This window comes from Oncorhynchus keta, unplaced genomic scaffold, assembly GCF_023373465.1.
Source record: "Oncorhynchus keta strain PuntledgeMale-10-30-2019 unplaced genomic scaffold, Oket_V2 Un_contig_1632_pilon_pilon, whole genome shotgun sequence".
Taxonomy (NCBI): domain Eukaryota; kingdom Metazoa; phylum Chordata; class Actinopteri; order Salmoniformes; family Salmonidae; genus Oncorhynchus; species Oncorhynchus keta.
This window is the reverse complement of record NW_026279844.1, coordinates 44,402-62,500: the sequence shown is the minus strand read 5'-3', so window position 1 is coordinate 62,500 and position 18,099 is coordinate 44,402. Positions and strand designations below refer to the sequence as shown.

Below are 18,099 nucleotides of genomic sequence, written 5' to 3'. Positions count from 1 at the left end.
ACATGGTGAAAATGCAACAGCTGTTAATCACACTCACTTTGACTTTATATAGTGCACCGAGAGATAGTTTCTCGCTTACGACCACACCGGCCAGAGTACGCCTGATCTCGTCTGAACTCAGAAGCTATGCAGGGTCGGGCCTGGTTAGTACTTGGATGGGAGACCGCCTGGGAATACCAGGTGCTGTAAGCTTTTTGTCAACTCTTTGTCCGTTTCTTCCCAAAAGGCTGAAATATGTGCCCTCGCTTTGAAATAAGTAGGCAAGATTAGTTTGTATTTCATCCAACAATCTGTGCTACAAATTATGGCTGCAGTATATGCAATTTCTTCCACTTTTTGAGTGACACAAAGATACTTATCTACATGGTGAAAATGCAACAGCTGTTAATCACACTCACTTTGACTTTATATAGTGCACCGAGAGCTAGTTTCTCGCTTACGACCACACCGGCCTGAGTACGCCTGATCTCGTCTGATCTCAGAAGCAAAGCAGGGTCGGGCCTGGTTAGTACTTGGATGGGAGACCGCCTGGGAATACCAGGTGCTGTAATTATTTTGTCAACTCTTTGTCCGTTTCTTCCCACAAGGCTGAAATATGTGCCCTCGCTTTGAAATAAGTAAGCAAGATTAGTTTGTATTTCACCCAACAATCTGTGCTACAAATTATGGCTGCAGTATATGCAATTTCTTCCACTTTTTGAGTGACACAAAGATACTTATCTACATGGTGAAAATGCAACAGCTCACTTTGACTTTATATAGTGCACCGAGAGAAAGTTTCTCGCTTACGACCACACCGGCCTGAGTATGCCTGATCTCGTCTGATCTCAGAAGCTAAGCAGGGTCGGGCCTGGTTAGTACTTGGATGGGAGACCGCCTGGGAATACCAGGTGCTGTAAGCTTTCTGTCAACTCTGTCCGTTTCTTCCCACAAGGCTGAAATATGTGCCCTCGCTTTGAAATAAGTAAGCAAGATTAGTTTGTATTCCCAACAATCTGTGCTACAAGGCTGAATATGTGGTACATTTGGAATGTAAACTAAGCCTTTGTAGATATTTTATATACACTGAGGTTTATCCAGAGTGCATTTTGGCATATGTATATATTTGTATTTATAGAATTGTTTGTATTGTTTTTGGAGATTGTTAGAGGCATGTTAATCTCGAATTAATAATACTGGTGTTCTGCTGAACAGCACTTTTTTTAAGGAGTTTTGGTATTCTGATATTGTTATGGTACTTTTTGATACAAATGTTATGTACAACGTTATGCACTAAATTTGTAATTGTATTTGAATATGAAACAAAATAAAAATTATTTTTCCAAAAAAAAAAAAAAAAAAATATGCAATGTCTTCCACTTTTGAGTGACACAAAGATACTTATCTACATGGTGAAAATGCAACAGCTGTTAATCACACTCACTTTGACTTTATATAGTGCACCAAGAGATTTTTCTTGGTGGTTTCTCACTTACGACCACCCCGGCCTGAGTATGCCCCTTTTTGGAAGTTTCAGGAAGTGAGTGAGCAGCAGGTGTTTGAATTGTTTGGAGAGAAAAAAAATTGTTTTTGGTTTTTGCTGAATCATATACTTTAAGTGAAGGAGTTTGTGTTGGGAGTGTAGTTCATTGTAAATAGTTGCGTTTTAATCCCCCAACGGCGTGAGCTGTTTGGGGGATTCTACGTAAAATAACCGGATGGATTCAATGGCTTCGACATCAAGAATAACAACAACAACGAGAATGGACAACGGAGAAAAAAGAGCGTCGAATGAAGAGTTGAGGAGAAGAAAATATGAGAAAGTACTGACGGTGAACGTGGAAGTTATTGGTGAAGAAAAAATAACAACGATGGAATTGCTGAGAGGAATCAAAGAAGTATGCGGAACGATTTTGGGATGTAGAACGAAAGACAGAAATAAGTACGAAATAACCATGTCACATGAGAGGGGTAAAGAAAAACTAATAGACGGGCTAAAAATAAAGAGCTGTCAAGTCATGGCGAAAGAACTGGGGAACGATGAACTTGTGGTGTCCTTTTGAACTTGCCGGCATATATTACGGACGAGGAAATATATGAGAAATTAGATGGATGGAAAGTGAATGCGACAACACCAATCAAGAGGAGGATGTGGCCAGGAACGGACATTGTGGATGGGACGAGATTTTGTAAAGTGAAGTTTACGGACAGTGTGCAATCATTGCCTTACTCAACAAAGTTCAATACAGTAGAGGGATTTGAATATTTCCGAGTGATCCACGATAACCAAGTTAAGGTATGTAGACTTTGTATTCAACCGGGACACATACTTAAAGAATGTCCAGAATTTATATGTCATAAATGTGGTGAACAAGGGCATTATGCCAGGGAATGTTCGAACATTGGTGATATGTGTAGAAGGTGTGACAGACCTAAGGGCAGATGTAAATGTAAGAAGATGAGTGATGTCTTATTTCTGCAAACAATGGACCTCATTACTGAAGAAGATGACGAGAGTGTGGCTATGGAGAGAGGGGAAGAGAGTGATATGGAAAGTGTGTCGCAGGTTATTGCAGAGACAACTATAGATGTGCTTGGAGAGTTTGTAATTCCTTCTGGCAGTACTCGAGACGCAGTCTTGGTCTCTGCTGCTGACACTGTGGAACAGCAGCACAGGATTGGTGAATTAGATACACAGGTAGAGATGGTGCAAGGTGCTTCTCAGGTGCCTGAACCTGCTTTAAGCCTGTGTGAAAATAACACCAAAGAGGGGGCTGGGTCCACTGGAGTTGATGGCACGGTTAAAGCGCATTTTACAAAAGGCTTGAATGTTGCTCCTCTCATAAGTCCAAGTCATGAGTCGGACGAAGAAATAGATAGTGAGGATTTTCAGTTGTTTTCTAGAAATAAGAGATCATTGACGAAAGCTAGGGAGGTGATGGGATCTGGAAAAAAGAAAAAGTCTATTTTGAAATGACGTATTTTTCTTTGACTATATTTCTACATACATTAACAATGGTTAAAGTTGCATCACTAAATGGGAACAGTCTGAGAAATATGAACAAATTGGAGCAGGTTTTGGTGTCTGTGAAAACTGACATGTGGTGTTTTCAAGAGACTAATTGGACAGACTCCAAAATGTTAGAGATTAAGAGCAAATGGTCTCATCTAATATTTTGTAGTCATGGAAGTGAAAAAACATGTGGAGTGGCTATTTTGGTTAAAAATGATGTGGTTCAAAATGTCAAACAGGTATATGCAGATAATCAGGGCAGACTTATTGTTATTGAGTTTGAAGTGCAAAATGTCATTTTTCGTTTATGCGTTTATGCTTCGAATATTGAATCGGAAAGGAGAGATATGTTTAATAACCTAAGAACACTGTGTTCAGAAAATTGTATACTGGTAGGAGATTTTAACGTGAAGTGCACTAGAATGGATGTCTCGAGATGTGATAGCTTCAGACATGATTCGTCTAGAAATGCTTTATGGGAATTAATGAAAAATGAGAATCTTGTAGATATATGGAGGGCTGAAAATTTAAATAGAAGAGTGTTTTCGAGAAGGCAGGTGGTGTTAAATGAACTAAAACAAAGCAGAATTGATTTATGTTTAGTAAAAGAAGATGTGATACAGCAGGTTCAGAAGATGTCATATAACTTTACAGCATACAGTGATCATGCAGTAATGTCATTTCAGATAGGTTTTGCTGTGGAGATGAGAGGGGGGAGGTGTCTGGTGTTTAAATGCCAGTCTGTTAAAGGAGGAAAGTTATATAAAGGAAATTGTTGAATGTATCGAAGGTGAAATGTCTAATGTACTGTTAAAAGAGAATGTGTGTTTATGGTGGGAGGAAGTGAAGGTTAAAGTAAAAAACAGGAGTATTAGGTATTCCAAAAATCGTAACCGTGTAGATAAGTTGAAAGAAAAAATGCTTAGAAATAGGATGTTACATGAACTTGAAAAGTCCGATGCTGATCCAGACTATGATGTAGTGAACTATTTGAAAATCCATGCAGAGCTAGGGTTTTATGAAAAAAAATAAATGTTTAGGTGCTATTGTTAGGAGTAAGGCACAGTATGCCTTGGAGGGAGAAAAATGTACTTCCTTTTTTCTGGGGCTTGAAAAACGAAAGCAATTTAAGAGTTATATTGTGGAATTGGAAAATGAAAAAGGTGTAAAGGTAAATGATTTTGTTGACATCGTAGATTCAGTTGAATCTTTTTACAGAAATCTTTATAAAAATAATGATGTAGATAAAGTGTGTGTTGAAAAAGTGTTGGAGAAAATCAGTGCCAAAGTATCTCAGACAGATAGAAGGATGTGTGATGAAGAGATTTCAATTATAGAAATCAAGGAAGCAATTGAGAATACTCAAGGAAATAAAAGTCCAGGGTTGGATGGTTTAACAAATGAATTCTATAAAGTTTTTGTGGATATTTTGGCACCCCTTTTATTGAAGGTTTTTCAGTATATGGAAGAGAATAAGGAAATCCCTGAGTCTATGTCAATTGGTATGTTAACCGTCTTATTTAAAAATAGAGGCAGTAGGTTAAAGTTAGAAAATTATAGGCCTATTAGTCTTCTAAATTCAGATTATAAAATACTGACTAAAGTTTTAGCTAATAGGATGAAAAAGGTGATTGGAAGTATTATTACATCAACACAAGACTACGGAATACCTGGAAGAGATGTTGCAGATATAATTTGTACAATTAGAGATGTTGTTAATCATATGAAAAATGAAGGTGGTATAGTTTTAAGTTTAGATTTTAAGAAAGCTTTTGATAAAGTGGAACATAGTTTTCTGCTACAGACTTTGGAGAGGTTTGGTTTTGGGCCAAAATTTGTATCTTGGATTAACTTGTTGTATAGTGGAGCAAAAAGTTGTGTTAAATGTAACGGAGTGTTAACAGATACATTCCCTATAGAGAGGTCAGTAAGGCAAGGTTGTCCTTTGTCAGCTCTATTGTACAGTGTTTCTACGGAACCTTTAGCTGTTTTAATACTTGGAGACAAAGAGGTGAGGGGTGTTGGAATCCCAGGTGGTGATGTCAGTGTTATACATCAGTATGCTGATGACACTACTTTTACTGTGAAGGATGTAGGTAGCATTGAAAGCATTATGAAAATTCTAGATATCTACTGTAAGGCATCAGGGGCTGAAGTTAATATAGAGAAGACAGAAATTATGTTTTTGGGGGATATTAATGCAAATAAGTGTGAGATTCCATTTAAGGTAGCTAAGGATTTTATGAAGGTGCTGGGAGTAAATATTGGTGTAAAGGAGAAAGAGGCAAGGGATATAACTTGGACGGGGATTCTTAATAAAATCAAGCTAACTTTGAATTTCTGGAAAAATAGAAAATTAAAGTTAAAAGGTAAAGTAATTGTTGTAAATGCTTTGGTATCATCTAAACTTGTGTATATTTTGGGAGTTCTAGACATGCCAGAGTGGGTTATAAATGAATTTAATAATGTGGTGTCTAATTTTATATGGGATGGTAAAGGTGTTAGAATTGCGCAGAAAACATTGATAGCAGACTATGATGATGGAGTTTTAAAACTTGTAGATTTTGACATTAAAATAAAAGCTATTAGGATAAAAACAGTAAATAAATATTTGTATGACAGCTTAGATTATGGCTGGAAAATTTTTTTCAAAGTCTATTTAGATGAGAGTGGTGGATGTGAAGATAATGGTTTGTTGATGGGTCTTAAAAGGAAAATGTGTGAAAAGATACCAGATTTTTATAAAGAAGTGCTAAATGCATGGGCAGAGTTGTTGCCTAATGTGTATTATGAGTGTGGGCATATTGACCTAATCATGAATCATCCTGTTTTTTGAATTAGAAAATTAAGTACGAAGAAAAGGTGTTATATAGTGAAGTATTCATGAGTGCAGGTCTTAGACAGACAAAAGATTTCACATATGAGGTAATTCCATTTTTTTCCTGAAGAAGCTATTTTTGACACCATCCATGAATGGGATGTAGAGGTGGGTAGGGGAACAGTGAAGAATATGTACGAGAAGATAAAAGAAAGTATACCAAACACATGGGTGGATTTAATAAATAGTGAAGTTGTTAGAGAAGATTTATTTGTCTTTCCTAATTTATTTATTGGTAACAGTAAGGAGAAGGCTCATTTATCTAGTATCCCGGTGAAAAAATTCTATAAAATAATGGTAGAGAAAAATGTGAAAAGGCCAGCTGCGGAGAAAGTTTGGAAAGTAATTTTTCCAACTTTGGATGTAAAAAAGATATGGAAAACTTTAAATGTAAAATATAATAGTATGGAATGTGAAAGTAACGATTTTAAAATAAGGCATAATCGTATATATACAAAGGTGGTGTTACATCAAATCAATAGGGAAATAAAAAGAGAATGTGATCTATGTGGTGAGTTACCGGAAAATTTAATACATTTGTTTGTGGAATGTGAGGAGTTAAAAGATTTCTTTTGTAAGGTAAAGGGAATGATACATAGAAACTGGAAGGGTGATATTTTGAAGAAATATGTGTGGAATGAATTGGTGTTATTTGGCGTGGCTGGTAAATGTGAGGGTGTTAATGTTGTTTTGTTGAATATTGCTTTGAGTTTTGTGAGGTATGCTATTTTTTGTAGGAGGAATTATGCTTTTTTTGAGGGGAAGAGGGTAAGGGTGTGGGATATTTTTGTAGTATTGTTTAAGAAGCATATAGATATGTTTCATTGTTATGGAAGTGAATGTTTTGATGAAGCTTTTGTGGAGGGGAGTGGGTTGATTTCAAGGGTGGATGGTGGAAGAATTACTTATATTTTTGAAAGTATTGGTATGTTAATTTCCTTTTGGTTTTTATAGTTGTTTGGTGACTTGATTTCAACATGCCTGTAAAAAAATGTTTTAAAGTACACCTGATCTCTTCTGATCTCGGAAGCTAAGCAGGGTCGGGCCTGGTTAGTACTTGGATGGGAGACCGCCTGGGAATACCAGGTGCTGTAAGCTTTTTGTCAACTCTTTGTCCGTTTCTTCCCACAAGGCGGAAATATGTGCCCTCGCTTTGAAATAAGTAAGCAAGATTAGTTTGTATTTCATCCAACAATCTGTGCTAAAAATTATGGCTGCAGTATATGCAATTTCTTCCACTTTTTGAGTGACACAAAGATGCTTATCTACATGGTGAAAATGCAACAGCTGTTAATCACACTCACTTTGACTTTATATAGTGCACCAAGAGGTAGTTTCTCGCTTACGACCACACCGGCCTGAGTACGCCTGACCTCGTCTGATCGCGGAAGCTAAGCAGGGTCGGGGCTGGTTAGTCCTTGGATGGGAGACCGCCTGGAAATACCAGGTGCTGTAAGCTTTTGTCAACTCTTTGTCCGTTTTTACCACAAGGCTGAATGAAATATGTGCCCTCACTTTGAAATAAGTAAGGGAATACCCCTGAATTGGACAAAAATGAATGGGAAGTCATTGGCATCGGACAAACCATATACACATTGTCCAATACCACCCAATTCGGCGTTGATTCATGCAAAGTGTATTGCAAATGCCATATGGCAATTGCCAGTTGTAACACTTTAAAAATCCAACAGGTGGCGAATGCGTTCCACCTTGGTTTTTCATATTGAAAATGTAACCCAAGTCAACATCCAAAAGCAAAATTTTGTCAAAAACTTATCACCCCTTAAAAAGTGCTTTCTGGACCGTTTTTCGAAATTCTTTCGATTTTTTTTGTCAATTACACATGTGTAAGAACTGTATGAATATACTTTTGTCCAATTTTATTATCATATTTTTTTTTTTTACATGTGCATAAGGAATATGATTTGTCCATTTGCAATATGATTTCATAGGAAGTCAAAAGTCCCTTTTTTAGGGGCCAAATGCCAAATGCAAAATTAACTGGCCTGATGAACTCGGGATGGCCTGGCAGTGATAGTTGCTCCTTTCCATCGCTCGTTGTGTTGATTTCATTATGTCCATTTGTGTATGTTTTCTCACTTTTGCAAAGTCACTGTGCATTTGCAATATGGTTCAATGGGCATGTACCATCACAAATTTGTCATGCTATAAAAATCCTGCAGGAATGCAAAATTGTCTGGCCTGATGAACTCGGGATGGCCGGGCAGTGATAGTTGTTCCTTTCCATCACTCGTTGTGTTGATTTCATCATGTCCATTTGGTGATGTTTTTCACTGTTGAATCATATTGCAAGTGCACGTGCATTTGCAATATGGTTCAATGGGCATTACCATCAGAAATTTGACATGCTCAAAAATCCTGCAGAAATGCAAAATTGACTGGCCCGATGAACTCGGGATGGCTGGGCAGTGATTCTGGTTCATCTCAATCGCTCGTTAGGGTTGATTTCAGAATGTCACTTTGGTGATGGTACCTCACTGTTTAAACATATTGCAAATGGACAAGAGTCACCAGCAAGTCACCGTCCATCAGTCAATTAGATATCATTCTTACACCAAACTGATACAAACTGACACCAAACCCACTTTTTCCAACTCGTTTAGTAGCCAACTATCACATACTTCAGAGCTGGCCCAAAATTCACAACACCTTCGGGTTCAAACCATAAAAAAAAACATAAAAAACGTAGTTACGTTCTAGCTGCGGGTCCATTTCTTATGTTAGTGCCTCTCAGGAGTCATGCTGCTTAGCAGTAATAATAAGATGATGAAATAAGAATTTATAATAAACGCTCTCAAATGCAAACCTTCTGGAGCTGAGCAAAGATCAAGGAAAATAAGAAAACAGCTGTACTTAATAACAAATGAATGAGGGGAACATTTCATTTTATTGCATTATAATGAGTTAATGAGTTACTGCATTGTTTTTCAGTTGTAAAATTATCACTTTCTGTAGGCTATGCCTGGTGGCCCATTCACTGCTGACAAGCCTGTTGTCGTGGCCGAGTGGTTAAGGTGATGGACTAGAAATCCATTAGGATCTTCCTGCGCAGGTTTGAATCCTGCCGACAACGAAATTGAATTTTCTTGACCCCTCCGGAGGTTGAAGTTTAGTCGTGTTTCTTATACCAATCATATCTCCACAAGTACATAGGGATAGTTGTCCATTTGGGATAGGATCCCAGCTCACACCTTTACACACGTGGTAATCCATTCTTCTAGCTCTATAGGCCACACTAGCATAGGTTACAGGTTTGTGGTCAAGCCACAGATTTCAGGTGAGATCCCATGATACACTCAACAATACAACAACACGATTCTCATGAATAACCATTAAGCCATTTGCTAAGATTTCCCCCATTTTGACATGTGGAAACCTGTTGTCACTTTTACCCTGACGGATAGCTCCAGACACTTTTCTGGTCCTATCTGGGGCATTTTTAAATCCATGTCAAAATGGCCATATTCTGAAGACACTCTTAAAGTCTGCAGGGTAATCGAACTGGCCACATCTAAAGTAATTGGTGACAAAGCTTGTTAAACCCTAAAAGAAAAAGAAAAACACGATTGCATTGAAAATAACCATTAAGTAATTCAGGTCGCAGACTCCCCTATAGGCGTGGTTTGAAACCCACTCCTGACAACTTTTTAGCGCCTGCATGTCATGCACCTTTGTAAAATCCAGTTGAAAAATAAATGACTTAAGGTAATGTAAATGACACCTAGTTAATATGAGTAGTGAAAAACTATCGTATTTTTAATATTCTGCAAAAACAAAACTAGTGACATCCATAAGGGATTATAGCTTTAACCTGGATTCACCTGGTCAGCATATGTCATGGAAAGAGCAGGTGTTCTTAATGTTTTATACACTCAGTGTAACTCATTGGCACTGAAACTTATCTATGTAAGTAATGGCTGATTGACAATAAAGTATTATTTTGATGTATGGAAAAAATATGGTATGCAATTCCTATGTAGAGAATGTTCTCTCTGGTAGTTGTTCAATATGACTGCAACTTTTACAGCTTTTACAGGGCACTGTGGTAAAATGGATGTTTAATCTCAGTGTGACTCCCTGTTTAAATAAAAGTTCAATAAAATAAAAAAAAACATCAACACACACACACAGGATATGGGGTACACATGCTATCACATCATTACATATTAGGCCCTACTGGACCTGCATTCCAGCATCTGGAATTGACTCATGTTTGAGGTGGGGGATCAATACATGTGGGGGAAGAGGTGGCTGTCGAATGTATGATTCTGATATGTACAGGTAAGTTTATGTTTGTGTCCGTAATCTGAGGTGTGTTTGAATATGAATGAGCAGCAGTGTTGTGATCTGTCCTATCCCGTCCTTGCAGAGTGATCTTCCTTGGCCTCATCACATGTCTCAGTGGCTCCTCCTCAGGAGTGAGGGAGACACCACCACGGGACAGACCCCACACTCACCGTTAGAGATCGAACTTCAGACTCCCTCCAAAACCACTGAACCCCTCAACACACCGAAAGAGATTACAGTGCACACCCTTAGAGGGAGCCGGAACAGGATAACTCCCTCCACCCTCACAAAGACACAGAGGAGGATGAACTATCCAACACCGAGGGAGAGAGAATGAGTGACCTCAGTCGAACACAGTCCGAAAGAGGAGGTGGAAGAGGCATTCGATAGAGGAGGAGGTTACCCCAGAGGCCATTCCTTCTGTTCATGTGAGCACGAAAGAGCAGAAGGCTTCTGATCAGCCAAATGGCAGGCAGAGGGAGAGGTCATAGTGATTCACACCCACAGAGAGAAAGACAACCCACACAAGCTCTTGGTTGAGATGAACCACACAGAGGTAGAGGCAGAGGGCTTTCAGGGCTAGCCAGTCAGCCTGCCTGCTCTAATCCTCAAGTCAATTGTATTTAAATTCATGTTCATTAAAGGTTTTTATTCAATAATTGAAAAGTCCCATTTACTTAATGATCATTTTTCACTGTCTTCAACCCTCAATAACCAGGGTGTCCATGGTCACCCTTTTACTGGGCAAACACAACTTTGCATATCATCATAGAATAGGCCGAAACGTTAATCTTTTAATCTTGCTTGAATAAAACAATGCATTTTTTATAGTGAGCAAGTGTTGGGCTTTTTCCTTTTCTATGATGATTCAAATTTTTAGATTGCACCTCAACGTCCGTTTTTTTGTTGTGAAATAATACATATTTTTTTAAATGTACAAAGTAAATTATTCAAAGCATTAAAATTGGGATGTTTCCCACTTATTTACACAACCTACTCCACACTTGCAAAGTGAAAGTTTATAGAAAAGTTCTGAAATTAAGTAGTAAACAGAAGAAACGCAGAATTGAGTTAAATTAAAATGCGAATAATTTAATGGTCTATGGTTCAATCCCATTTCTGCAGGTGTGATGAATAATTAATATTGTTCCTCCTCTTCCTTGTGGCAGGCGCAGCAGCACACTGCCCTCCAAAGCCTGCAAAACAATCGCAGGACTGCCCCTTTCCTAGCTCTGCATGGAACATCCAGTGTCACGTCCTTGGTGACATGGGGGATGACATCCGGGATGACCACAGCAACATCCTCTGGAAAGGGAAAAAAGAGGATCAGGATGTAAACAAATGCAAACCGTAGCTTCTAAACACTGGCCAGTTGAAAGGTTCTACTAAGATGTCATGACAAACGGCACCTGTCAGAGTGCTCTCTAAGTGTTACTCACCTGCTTGGATGTCAGCTGGCAGAGTGGTGAAGACGGCCATCGTGAGAGTCCTTTCTTCAGGTGTGACGTCCACAACCTCCAAGAGGGAAGAGATGGGCTCTGCCTCTGTATTAGGGGTGATGTCCACAACATTCAGGTGGGAAGAACCCGGATCTGCCTCTGTGTTAGTGGTGATGTCCTGAACCTCCAGGTGGGAAGAAGCCGGATCTGCCTCTGTGTTATTGGTGATGTCCTCAACCTCAAGGTGGGAAGAACCCGGATCTGCCTTTGTGTTAGTGGTGATGTCCTGAACCTCCAGGTGGGAAGAACCCGGATCTGCCTCTGTGTTAGTGGTGATGTCCACAACATTCAGGTGGGAAGAACCCGGATATGCCTCTGTGTTAGTGGTGATGTCCTGAACCTCCAGGTGGGAAGAACCCAGATCTGCCTCTGTGTTAGTGGTGATGTCCTCAACCTCAAGGTGGGAAGAACCCAGATCTGCCTCTGTGTTAGGGGTGATGTCCCCGGATCCTCTGTGTTACCTCCTCCAAGGTGGGAAGAAGCCAGATCTGCCTCTGTGTTAGTGGTGATGTCCACAACATTCAGGTAGGATTGAAGCCAGATCTGCCTCTGTGTTATTGGTGATGTCCTCAACCTCAAGGTGGGAAGAAGCCAGATCTGCCTTTGTGTTAGTGGTGATGTCCTGAACCTCCAGGTGGGAAGAACCCGGATCTGCCTCTGTGTTAGTGGTGATGTCCAACCACATTCAGGTGGGAAGAAGCCAGATCATGCCTCTGTGTTAGGGTGATGTCCACAACATTCCCAGGTGGGAAGAACCCGGATATGCCTCTGTGTTAGTGGTGATGTCCTGAACCTCCAGGTGGGAAGAACCCAGATCTGCCTCTGTGTTAGTGGTGGTGTCTTGAACCTCCAGGTGGGAAGAAGCCAGATCAGCCTCTGTGTTAGTGGTGATGTCCACAACCTCCAGGTGGGAAGAACCCAGATCTGCCTCTGTGTTAGTGGTGGTGTCTTGAACCTCCAGGTGGGAAGAAGCCAGATCAGCCTCTGTGTTAGTGGTGATGTCCACAACCTCCAGGTGGGAAGAACCCAGATCTCCCTCTGTGTTAGTGGTGATGTCCACAACATTCAGGTGGGAAGAACCCGGATCTGCCTCTGTGTTAGTGGTGGTGTCTTGAACCTCCAGGTGGGAAGAAGCCAGATCAGCCTCTGTGTTAGTGGTGATGTCCACAACATTCAGGTGGGAAGATGCCAGGTCTGCCTCTGTGTTAGGGGTGATGTCCTCAACCTCAAGATGGGAAGAAGACGGATCTGCCTCTGTGTTAGTGGTGATGTCCTGAACCTCCTGGTGGGAAGAACCCAGATCTGCCTCTGTGTTAGTGGTGATGTCCACAACCTCCAGGTGGGAAGTTGCCGGGTCTGCCTCTGTGTTAGGGGTGCTGTCTACAACCTCCAGGTGGGAAGAGGCCTGATTTGCCTCTGTGTTAGGGGTGATGTCCTCAACCTCCAGGTGGGATGAAGCAGGGTCTATATTATGGGTGACAACAGCTGATGAGCTCTACTTCTACAAGGCACCAAGATGTCATCAGAACAGGCATCTGTCAGAGTGTTCTCTATCATTGCTACTCACCTGCTTGGATGTCAGCTGGTAGTGTGGTGGAAACGGCCACCGCGAGGACAGGGGGTACTGGTAGGGTGGCTGCAGGGGGCTGGAAGCAGCTCTGCACCTCGTCCACCACAAAGGCACAGACAGATGTCGTATAAAAAGGGCTCTGCAGGTCATCGGTGGAGAAGGACTGACTGATTCTCCCGAGGATCGACCGCACAGAGTCAAAAGCAGCAGCCTGGGAGAAAGGGATGTGAGGGGAAGGGCCCTTTAACATGCAGGAGAGCTTCTCCACTACGGCCGCTACCATGACCACGGCCATCCCACTTATAAGGATTGGGTGCTCTGAATGGCCTTCCTCTGGCTGAAGCCACAGGGCCAGGAGGAGCCTGGGCACCACCTCCACCACCACCAGAAATGGGCTGAGCAGGTTGCTCCGGGGCTCATTGGACTGCTTGTCCAGAATGCTCCTCACAGCTCTTTCAACGATGCTGTGGAACTTAGGATCTCTGAAATCAACAAAAAGGAGAAGACAAAGCTAAACGATGTGCAATGTGCTCACAGAGAACACTGTCTGTTTCTGCATAGTTCCAGATGTGTAGATAAATGGATCAAGTCATATGCAGGGCAGTACATGGAACTCACATGTCAGCTGGCGAGGTGGGGTGCATGGAGCGGCGGAGCTTGCAGAAAGCCTTGTGCTCTATGTTTATGATCATTTTTAGGCAAGTGTTTACTTCCCAGGCCTGCAGTATGAAACAGGAAGTCGCATTAGTGTAATTTCACAACAGATCTATTCTGCTGTGCTTACTCGTTGTTGAAAGGCTAGTAGAGCTCACTAACTTGTGGTATGTCTCTAACTCTCATTCTCTTACCAGCCGAGCGAGGTCGTTTCCCTCCTCCAGGGTTTCATTCCACACCCTTCAAATAAAACTCAGAGCAATTCAACTTTCCTGGCTTCTGATTTTTCTGTTGTTTATTTTACCCACATCTCCTGGAGTGCTGCTGGTGGCAGGGAATGGCAGTAAAGGTGAGTACTGACGTGGTACTCACCTCTCCCTAAGGGATTTTTTGCCCTGAGACACCAGCCAGTTGCTCATGTGCTCTGTGGTGACATGGGGCGGGACCTGGCCTTGACTCTGGAGCAGCAGATAATGGACCATGAGCTTCTTCTACAAGATGAGGTAAGGTGTGAGACCATGCCACGAAATACCATATCATGTGCTTTCAGAAGGGCCTCTCGCAACATTTCACAACTGCTCATGCCTCACAATTTGCAAGTGATAGGAAGAACTATTATGACCACCTTCTCTAAACTGTCTTGAAATACAACTCTGTTTCTGTTGTTTATGTTTTTGTGGGATGAATCTTACCTGTTTATTGTAATATGTTTCCTCCCAGCAGGCCTGCAGAGTCTGAAAATAAAGGCTGCTTCTACAGAATTCCTTTGAAGATCATGAAAATAATGATGCTTTGTTATGCACATTATGCACAGGCATTTACAGTATGCTAAAATGTATTTCTCCTAAGATTACCTTTGTGGGACCATAAGTGAACTCCGGAATGCACCAAACCCTATCCATGGTAAGATGGGGAAGAAATGCAGCGCTATAGATATACGAGATGCTCTAGAGATAACAGGAATGACTTAAAGTCGCAAATGATCAATGGCTGGAGTCCTCCAATATGCTGCACTTAGAATTGAGTTGTTGGCGATGTTTGGCGCAAAATAGAATGTTTACATTCTATTTCCATGGAGAAATGGAATGTGTAGAACCTGTATAATTGGGTATGCTTCTATGTCTTTATTTCGTGAAACATTAAACTCTTTATTATGTCATAATGTGTATATGAGGATGTAGGAGCCCGTCCAGATTCATGACCCGATTATCCAGGTGCATGTTGCTTAGACCAACTAATCCAACCTTGGTTTACAAGTTAAATACATTGTTTATATATGCCTATACAAATCTATCAACCACATCCATTTAAAGCAATGATTGTCAATTGTAAATGTGGTTGTTGTGTTATCCTGTTGTGCGGCTTGAGTGTCAGTCCCCTTAAGCACATTATTCCAATATTTTTCCAAGCTCGGAATTGCCACAATGGATACTTTTGAAAAGATATTTGGTTAAAAATAAGAGTATGAATGACAATAAACGTATGACTTGGATTGTATGAATAATAGTGTACTAAACAGTATCGCTCAGCGTGGGAACTTTTTGGTGTTAGGAAAGTGTCCGTTGTAAGTCTCCATGACACGTATCACTTCGTTGTCTTGTTGGTAATAGTAAAAATGCATGACAGTCCGCATTGTAATCGTCTAACAGGTGTTTATCATTTTGCTTCTCACATTAACCAGAAATTTGAGAACGGAATTTCTTACAATTGTACCTATGATGCACAGACACACTAAAGCTGTAGTGTCGTTTGAATAATCAGTTTCATTTATTTGCAGATGTATTCCCTATTATTTACAAATCGAAAGATGTAACATTTGAAATTAATGTGGCAGAACAGTTTAGCATAGAGTTCCTGTGGGAGTCTTCTCCTTCAGTGTTTTTGCCTCCTAGGCCTCGTTTCTCATTACATGGAATTTCCCCAGTGCCAACCTCACACGAGATGGCTGCTGTTTACTGTCATGTGGTGCTGAATGACAGATATCGCTATGCCAATATTGCTGCTGTCCATGGTCCTGAAATTTACAATCTTGCCTATTTGCATATGTACGACTGTCCAAACTTGAACCCACACACATACACACACATTAATGCTAATCTCTCACACTCTTTTGAACATTGCACATCCTGCAACAACACACTGAAAGAGCATTTTATTCCAAGTGTGTTTGTGTTTGAATAAAGACCTGAAGAATGAAATCAATGTGTGGATGTTGATTGGACAATGTATATGTGCTTAGCCATTCACTATGATGAAACTGGCTCTCATGAGGAAGACCCAGAGTTACCTTTGCTGCAGAGGATAAGTTGGCAGCGATTAAAGCTGTGAGTCTTTCTGGGTAAGTCTCCAAAAGCTCTGCACCCTGGGCTTGTAACATATTTTCAATATCACAATATATACAGTACCAGTCAAAAGTCTGGACACACCTACTCATTTAAGGGTTTTTCTTTATTTTTACAATTGTTTACATTTTAGAATAATAGTGAAGACATCAAAACTATGAAATAGCACAATTGGAATCACGTAGTAAGAAAAGTGTTAAACAAATCAAAATATATTTTATATTTGAGAATCTTTGAAGTAGCCATCCTTTTCCTTGACCACTTTGCACACTCTTGGCATTTTCTCAAACCTTTTCATGAGGTAGTCTCCTGGAATGTTTTGCAATTAACAGGTGTACCTTCTTAAAAGTTAATTTGTGGAATTTCTTTCCTTCTTAAAGCATTTGAGCAAATAGGATGTGTTGTGATAAGGTAGGGATGGTTTACAGAAGATAGCCCTATTTGGTAAAAGACCAAGTCCATATTATGCCAAGAACCGCTCAAATAAGCAAAGAGAAACAACATTGTTACTTAAGTCATGAAGGTGAGTCAATACGGAAAATGTCAAGAACTTTGAAAGATTCTTCTAGTGCAGTCGCAAAAACCATGAAGCGCTATGATGAAACTGGCTCTCATGAGGAAGACCCAGAGTTACCTTTGCTGCAGAGGATAAGTTCAGTAGAGTTAACTGCACCTCAGATTGGAGCCCAAATAAATTCTTCACAGAGTTCAAGAAACACACACATCTCAACATGCACTGTTCATAGGAGACTGCATGAATCAGGCCTTCATGGTCAAATTGCTCCATTGAAACCACTACTAGAGGACAGACTCCAATAATAAGAAGAGACTTGCTTGGGCCAAGAAACACGAGCAATGGACCTTAGACTGGTGGAAATCTGTCCTTTGGTCTGATGAGTCCAAATTGGAGATTTTTGCCTTTCAATGTGTGTGTAAAGAATCCAGGGTGTTTAGTTGGGTCTACTCGTCATTATAAAACTATTTGTTGAATTGTTTTAAAATCCATCAGAAGCTGAATAAGTCTTGACGGGGACAGAGCTTGTTTTGCCAAGGAAAGTGAAAAGGACTGAGGGAAAATAAAATGGAAAATACATGGAAAGGAACATGGAAGAACCTCAAAGAACATTGCATTTTCAAGATCATGTAACATCAAACATAACATCAAAATGCATCTTATATTCCTGCCCTTACTGAAAAACCACATGATTTCAACTGACATTTTATGTGAAATCATGTGAAAACATGTTTTGGAACACAATGTGATCACATTTTCATGTGTAGTTTAATGTAATCACATGTTGCTTTACATGTTATCACATTATCTTCACATAAGATTACATGAAAACATGTTTTTGGAACACGTCCCGTGTTCACATGTGAAATTCATGTGATTTTTGCGTAAACGCCCTGCAGTTCCACACTCAAGGTTCTTAATAATGTTTTAAATGCACATGTACGATTGTGCATGTGTAATGGGTTGAAAACAAAGTAACTAAAAACAGACACCCATTTATTATTTATCTCCCCTAATTGTTTCTGTATTTGTCTTAATGTATCTAAATTGTATTTTCTACATACTTTATCGTCAGCAGTCCATCAGGCCAATAGATGGCGATGTTGCACTGTTGTAGCAGGAGAAACAGCAAGTTTTGGCCAAGCGCTCACCATTCTGCAGAATAAGGACCAGAACTTTACAGAGGTAAAACTGTGTCTGTTTTTTTACTATTACAGGTATGTAACAGCACTTCAAACGTTCAAATATATACACAATATGTAATACCATGCTATTTAACAACTTTGTCAAGATATTATCACGTTAGGAAAGGTTTTGTTTTGGCTTTGTGTCGAACTGAGTG

At 40.2% G+C, this 18,099-nt stretch overlaps 2 non-coding genes and 3 pseudogenes across 2 annotated transcripts; all 5 read left to right on the top strand.

The window, feature by feature from the left end:
- The first annotated feature begins 73 nt into the window (after positions 1-73).
- On the top strand, positions 74-192 carry LOC127919321 (uncharacterized; annotated as a pseudogene).
- A 242-nt stretch (positions 193-434) lies between these two features.
- On the top strand, positions 435-553 carry LOC127919322 (uncharacterized; annotated as a pseudogene).
- Positions 554-783: 230 nt separating this feature from the next.
- Positions 784-902, top strand: LOC127919316 (5S ribosomal RNA). Its single transcript, XR_008102559.1, has one exon. It is a non-coding gene; the product is annotated as a 5S ribosomal RNA (ribosomal RNA).
- A 6,308-nt stretch (positions 903-7,210) lies between these two features.
- LOC127919320 (uncharacterized) lies at positions 7,211-7,329 on the top strand (annotated as a pseudogene).
- Positions 7,330-8,882: 1,553 nt separating this feature from the next.
- Positions 8,883-8,964, top strand: trnas-aga (transfer RNA serine (anticodon AGA)). The gene has a single exon. It is a non-coding gene; the product is annotated as a tRNA-Ser (tRNA).
- Positions 8,965-18,099: the final 9,135 nt, after the last annotated feature.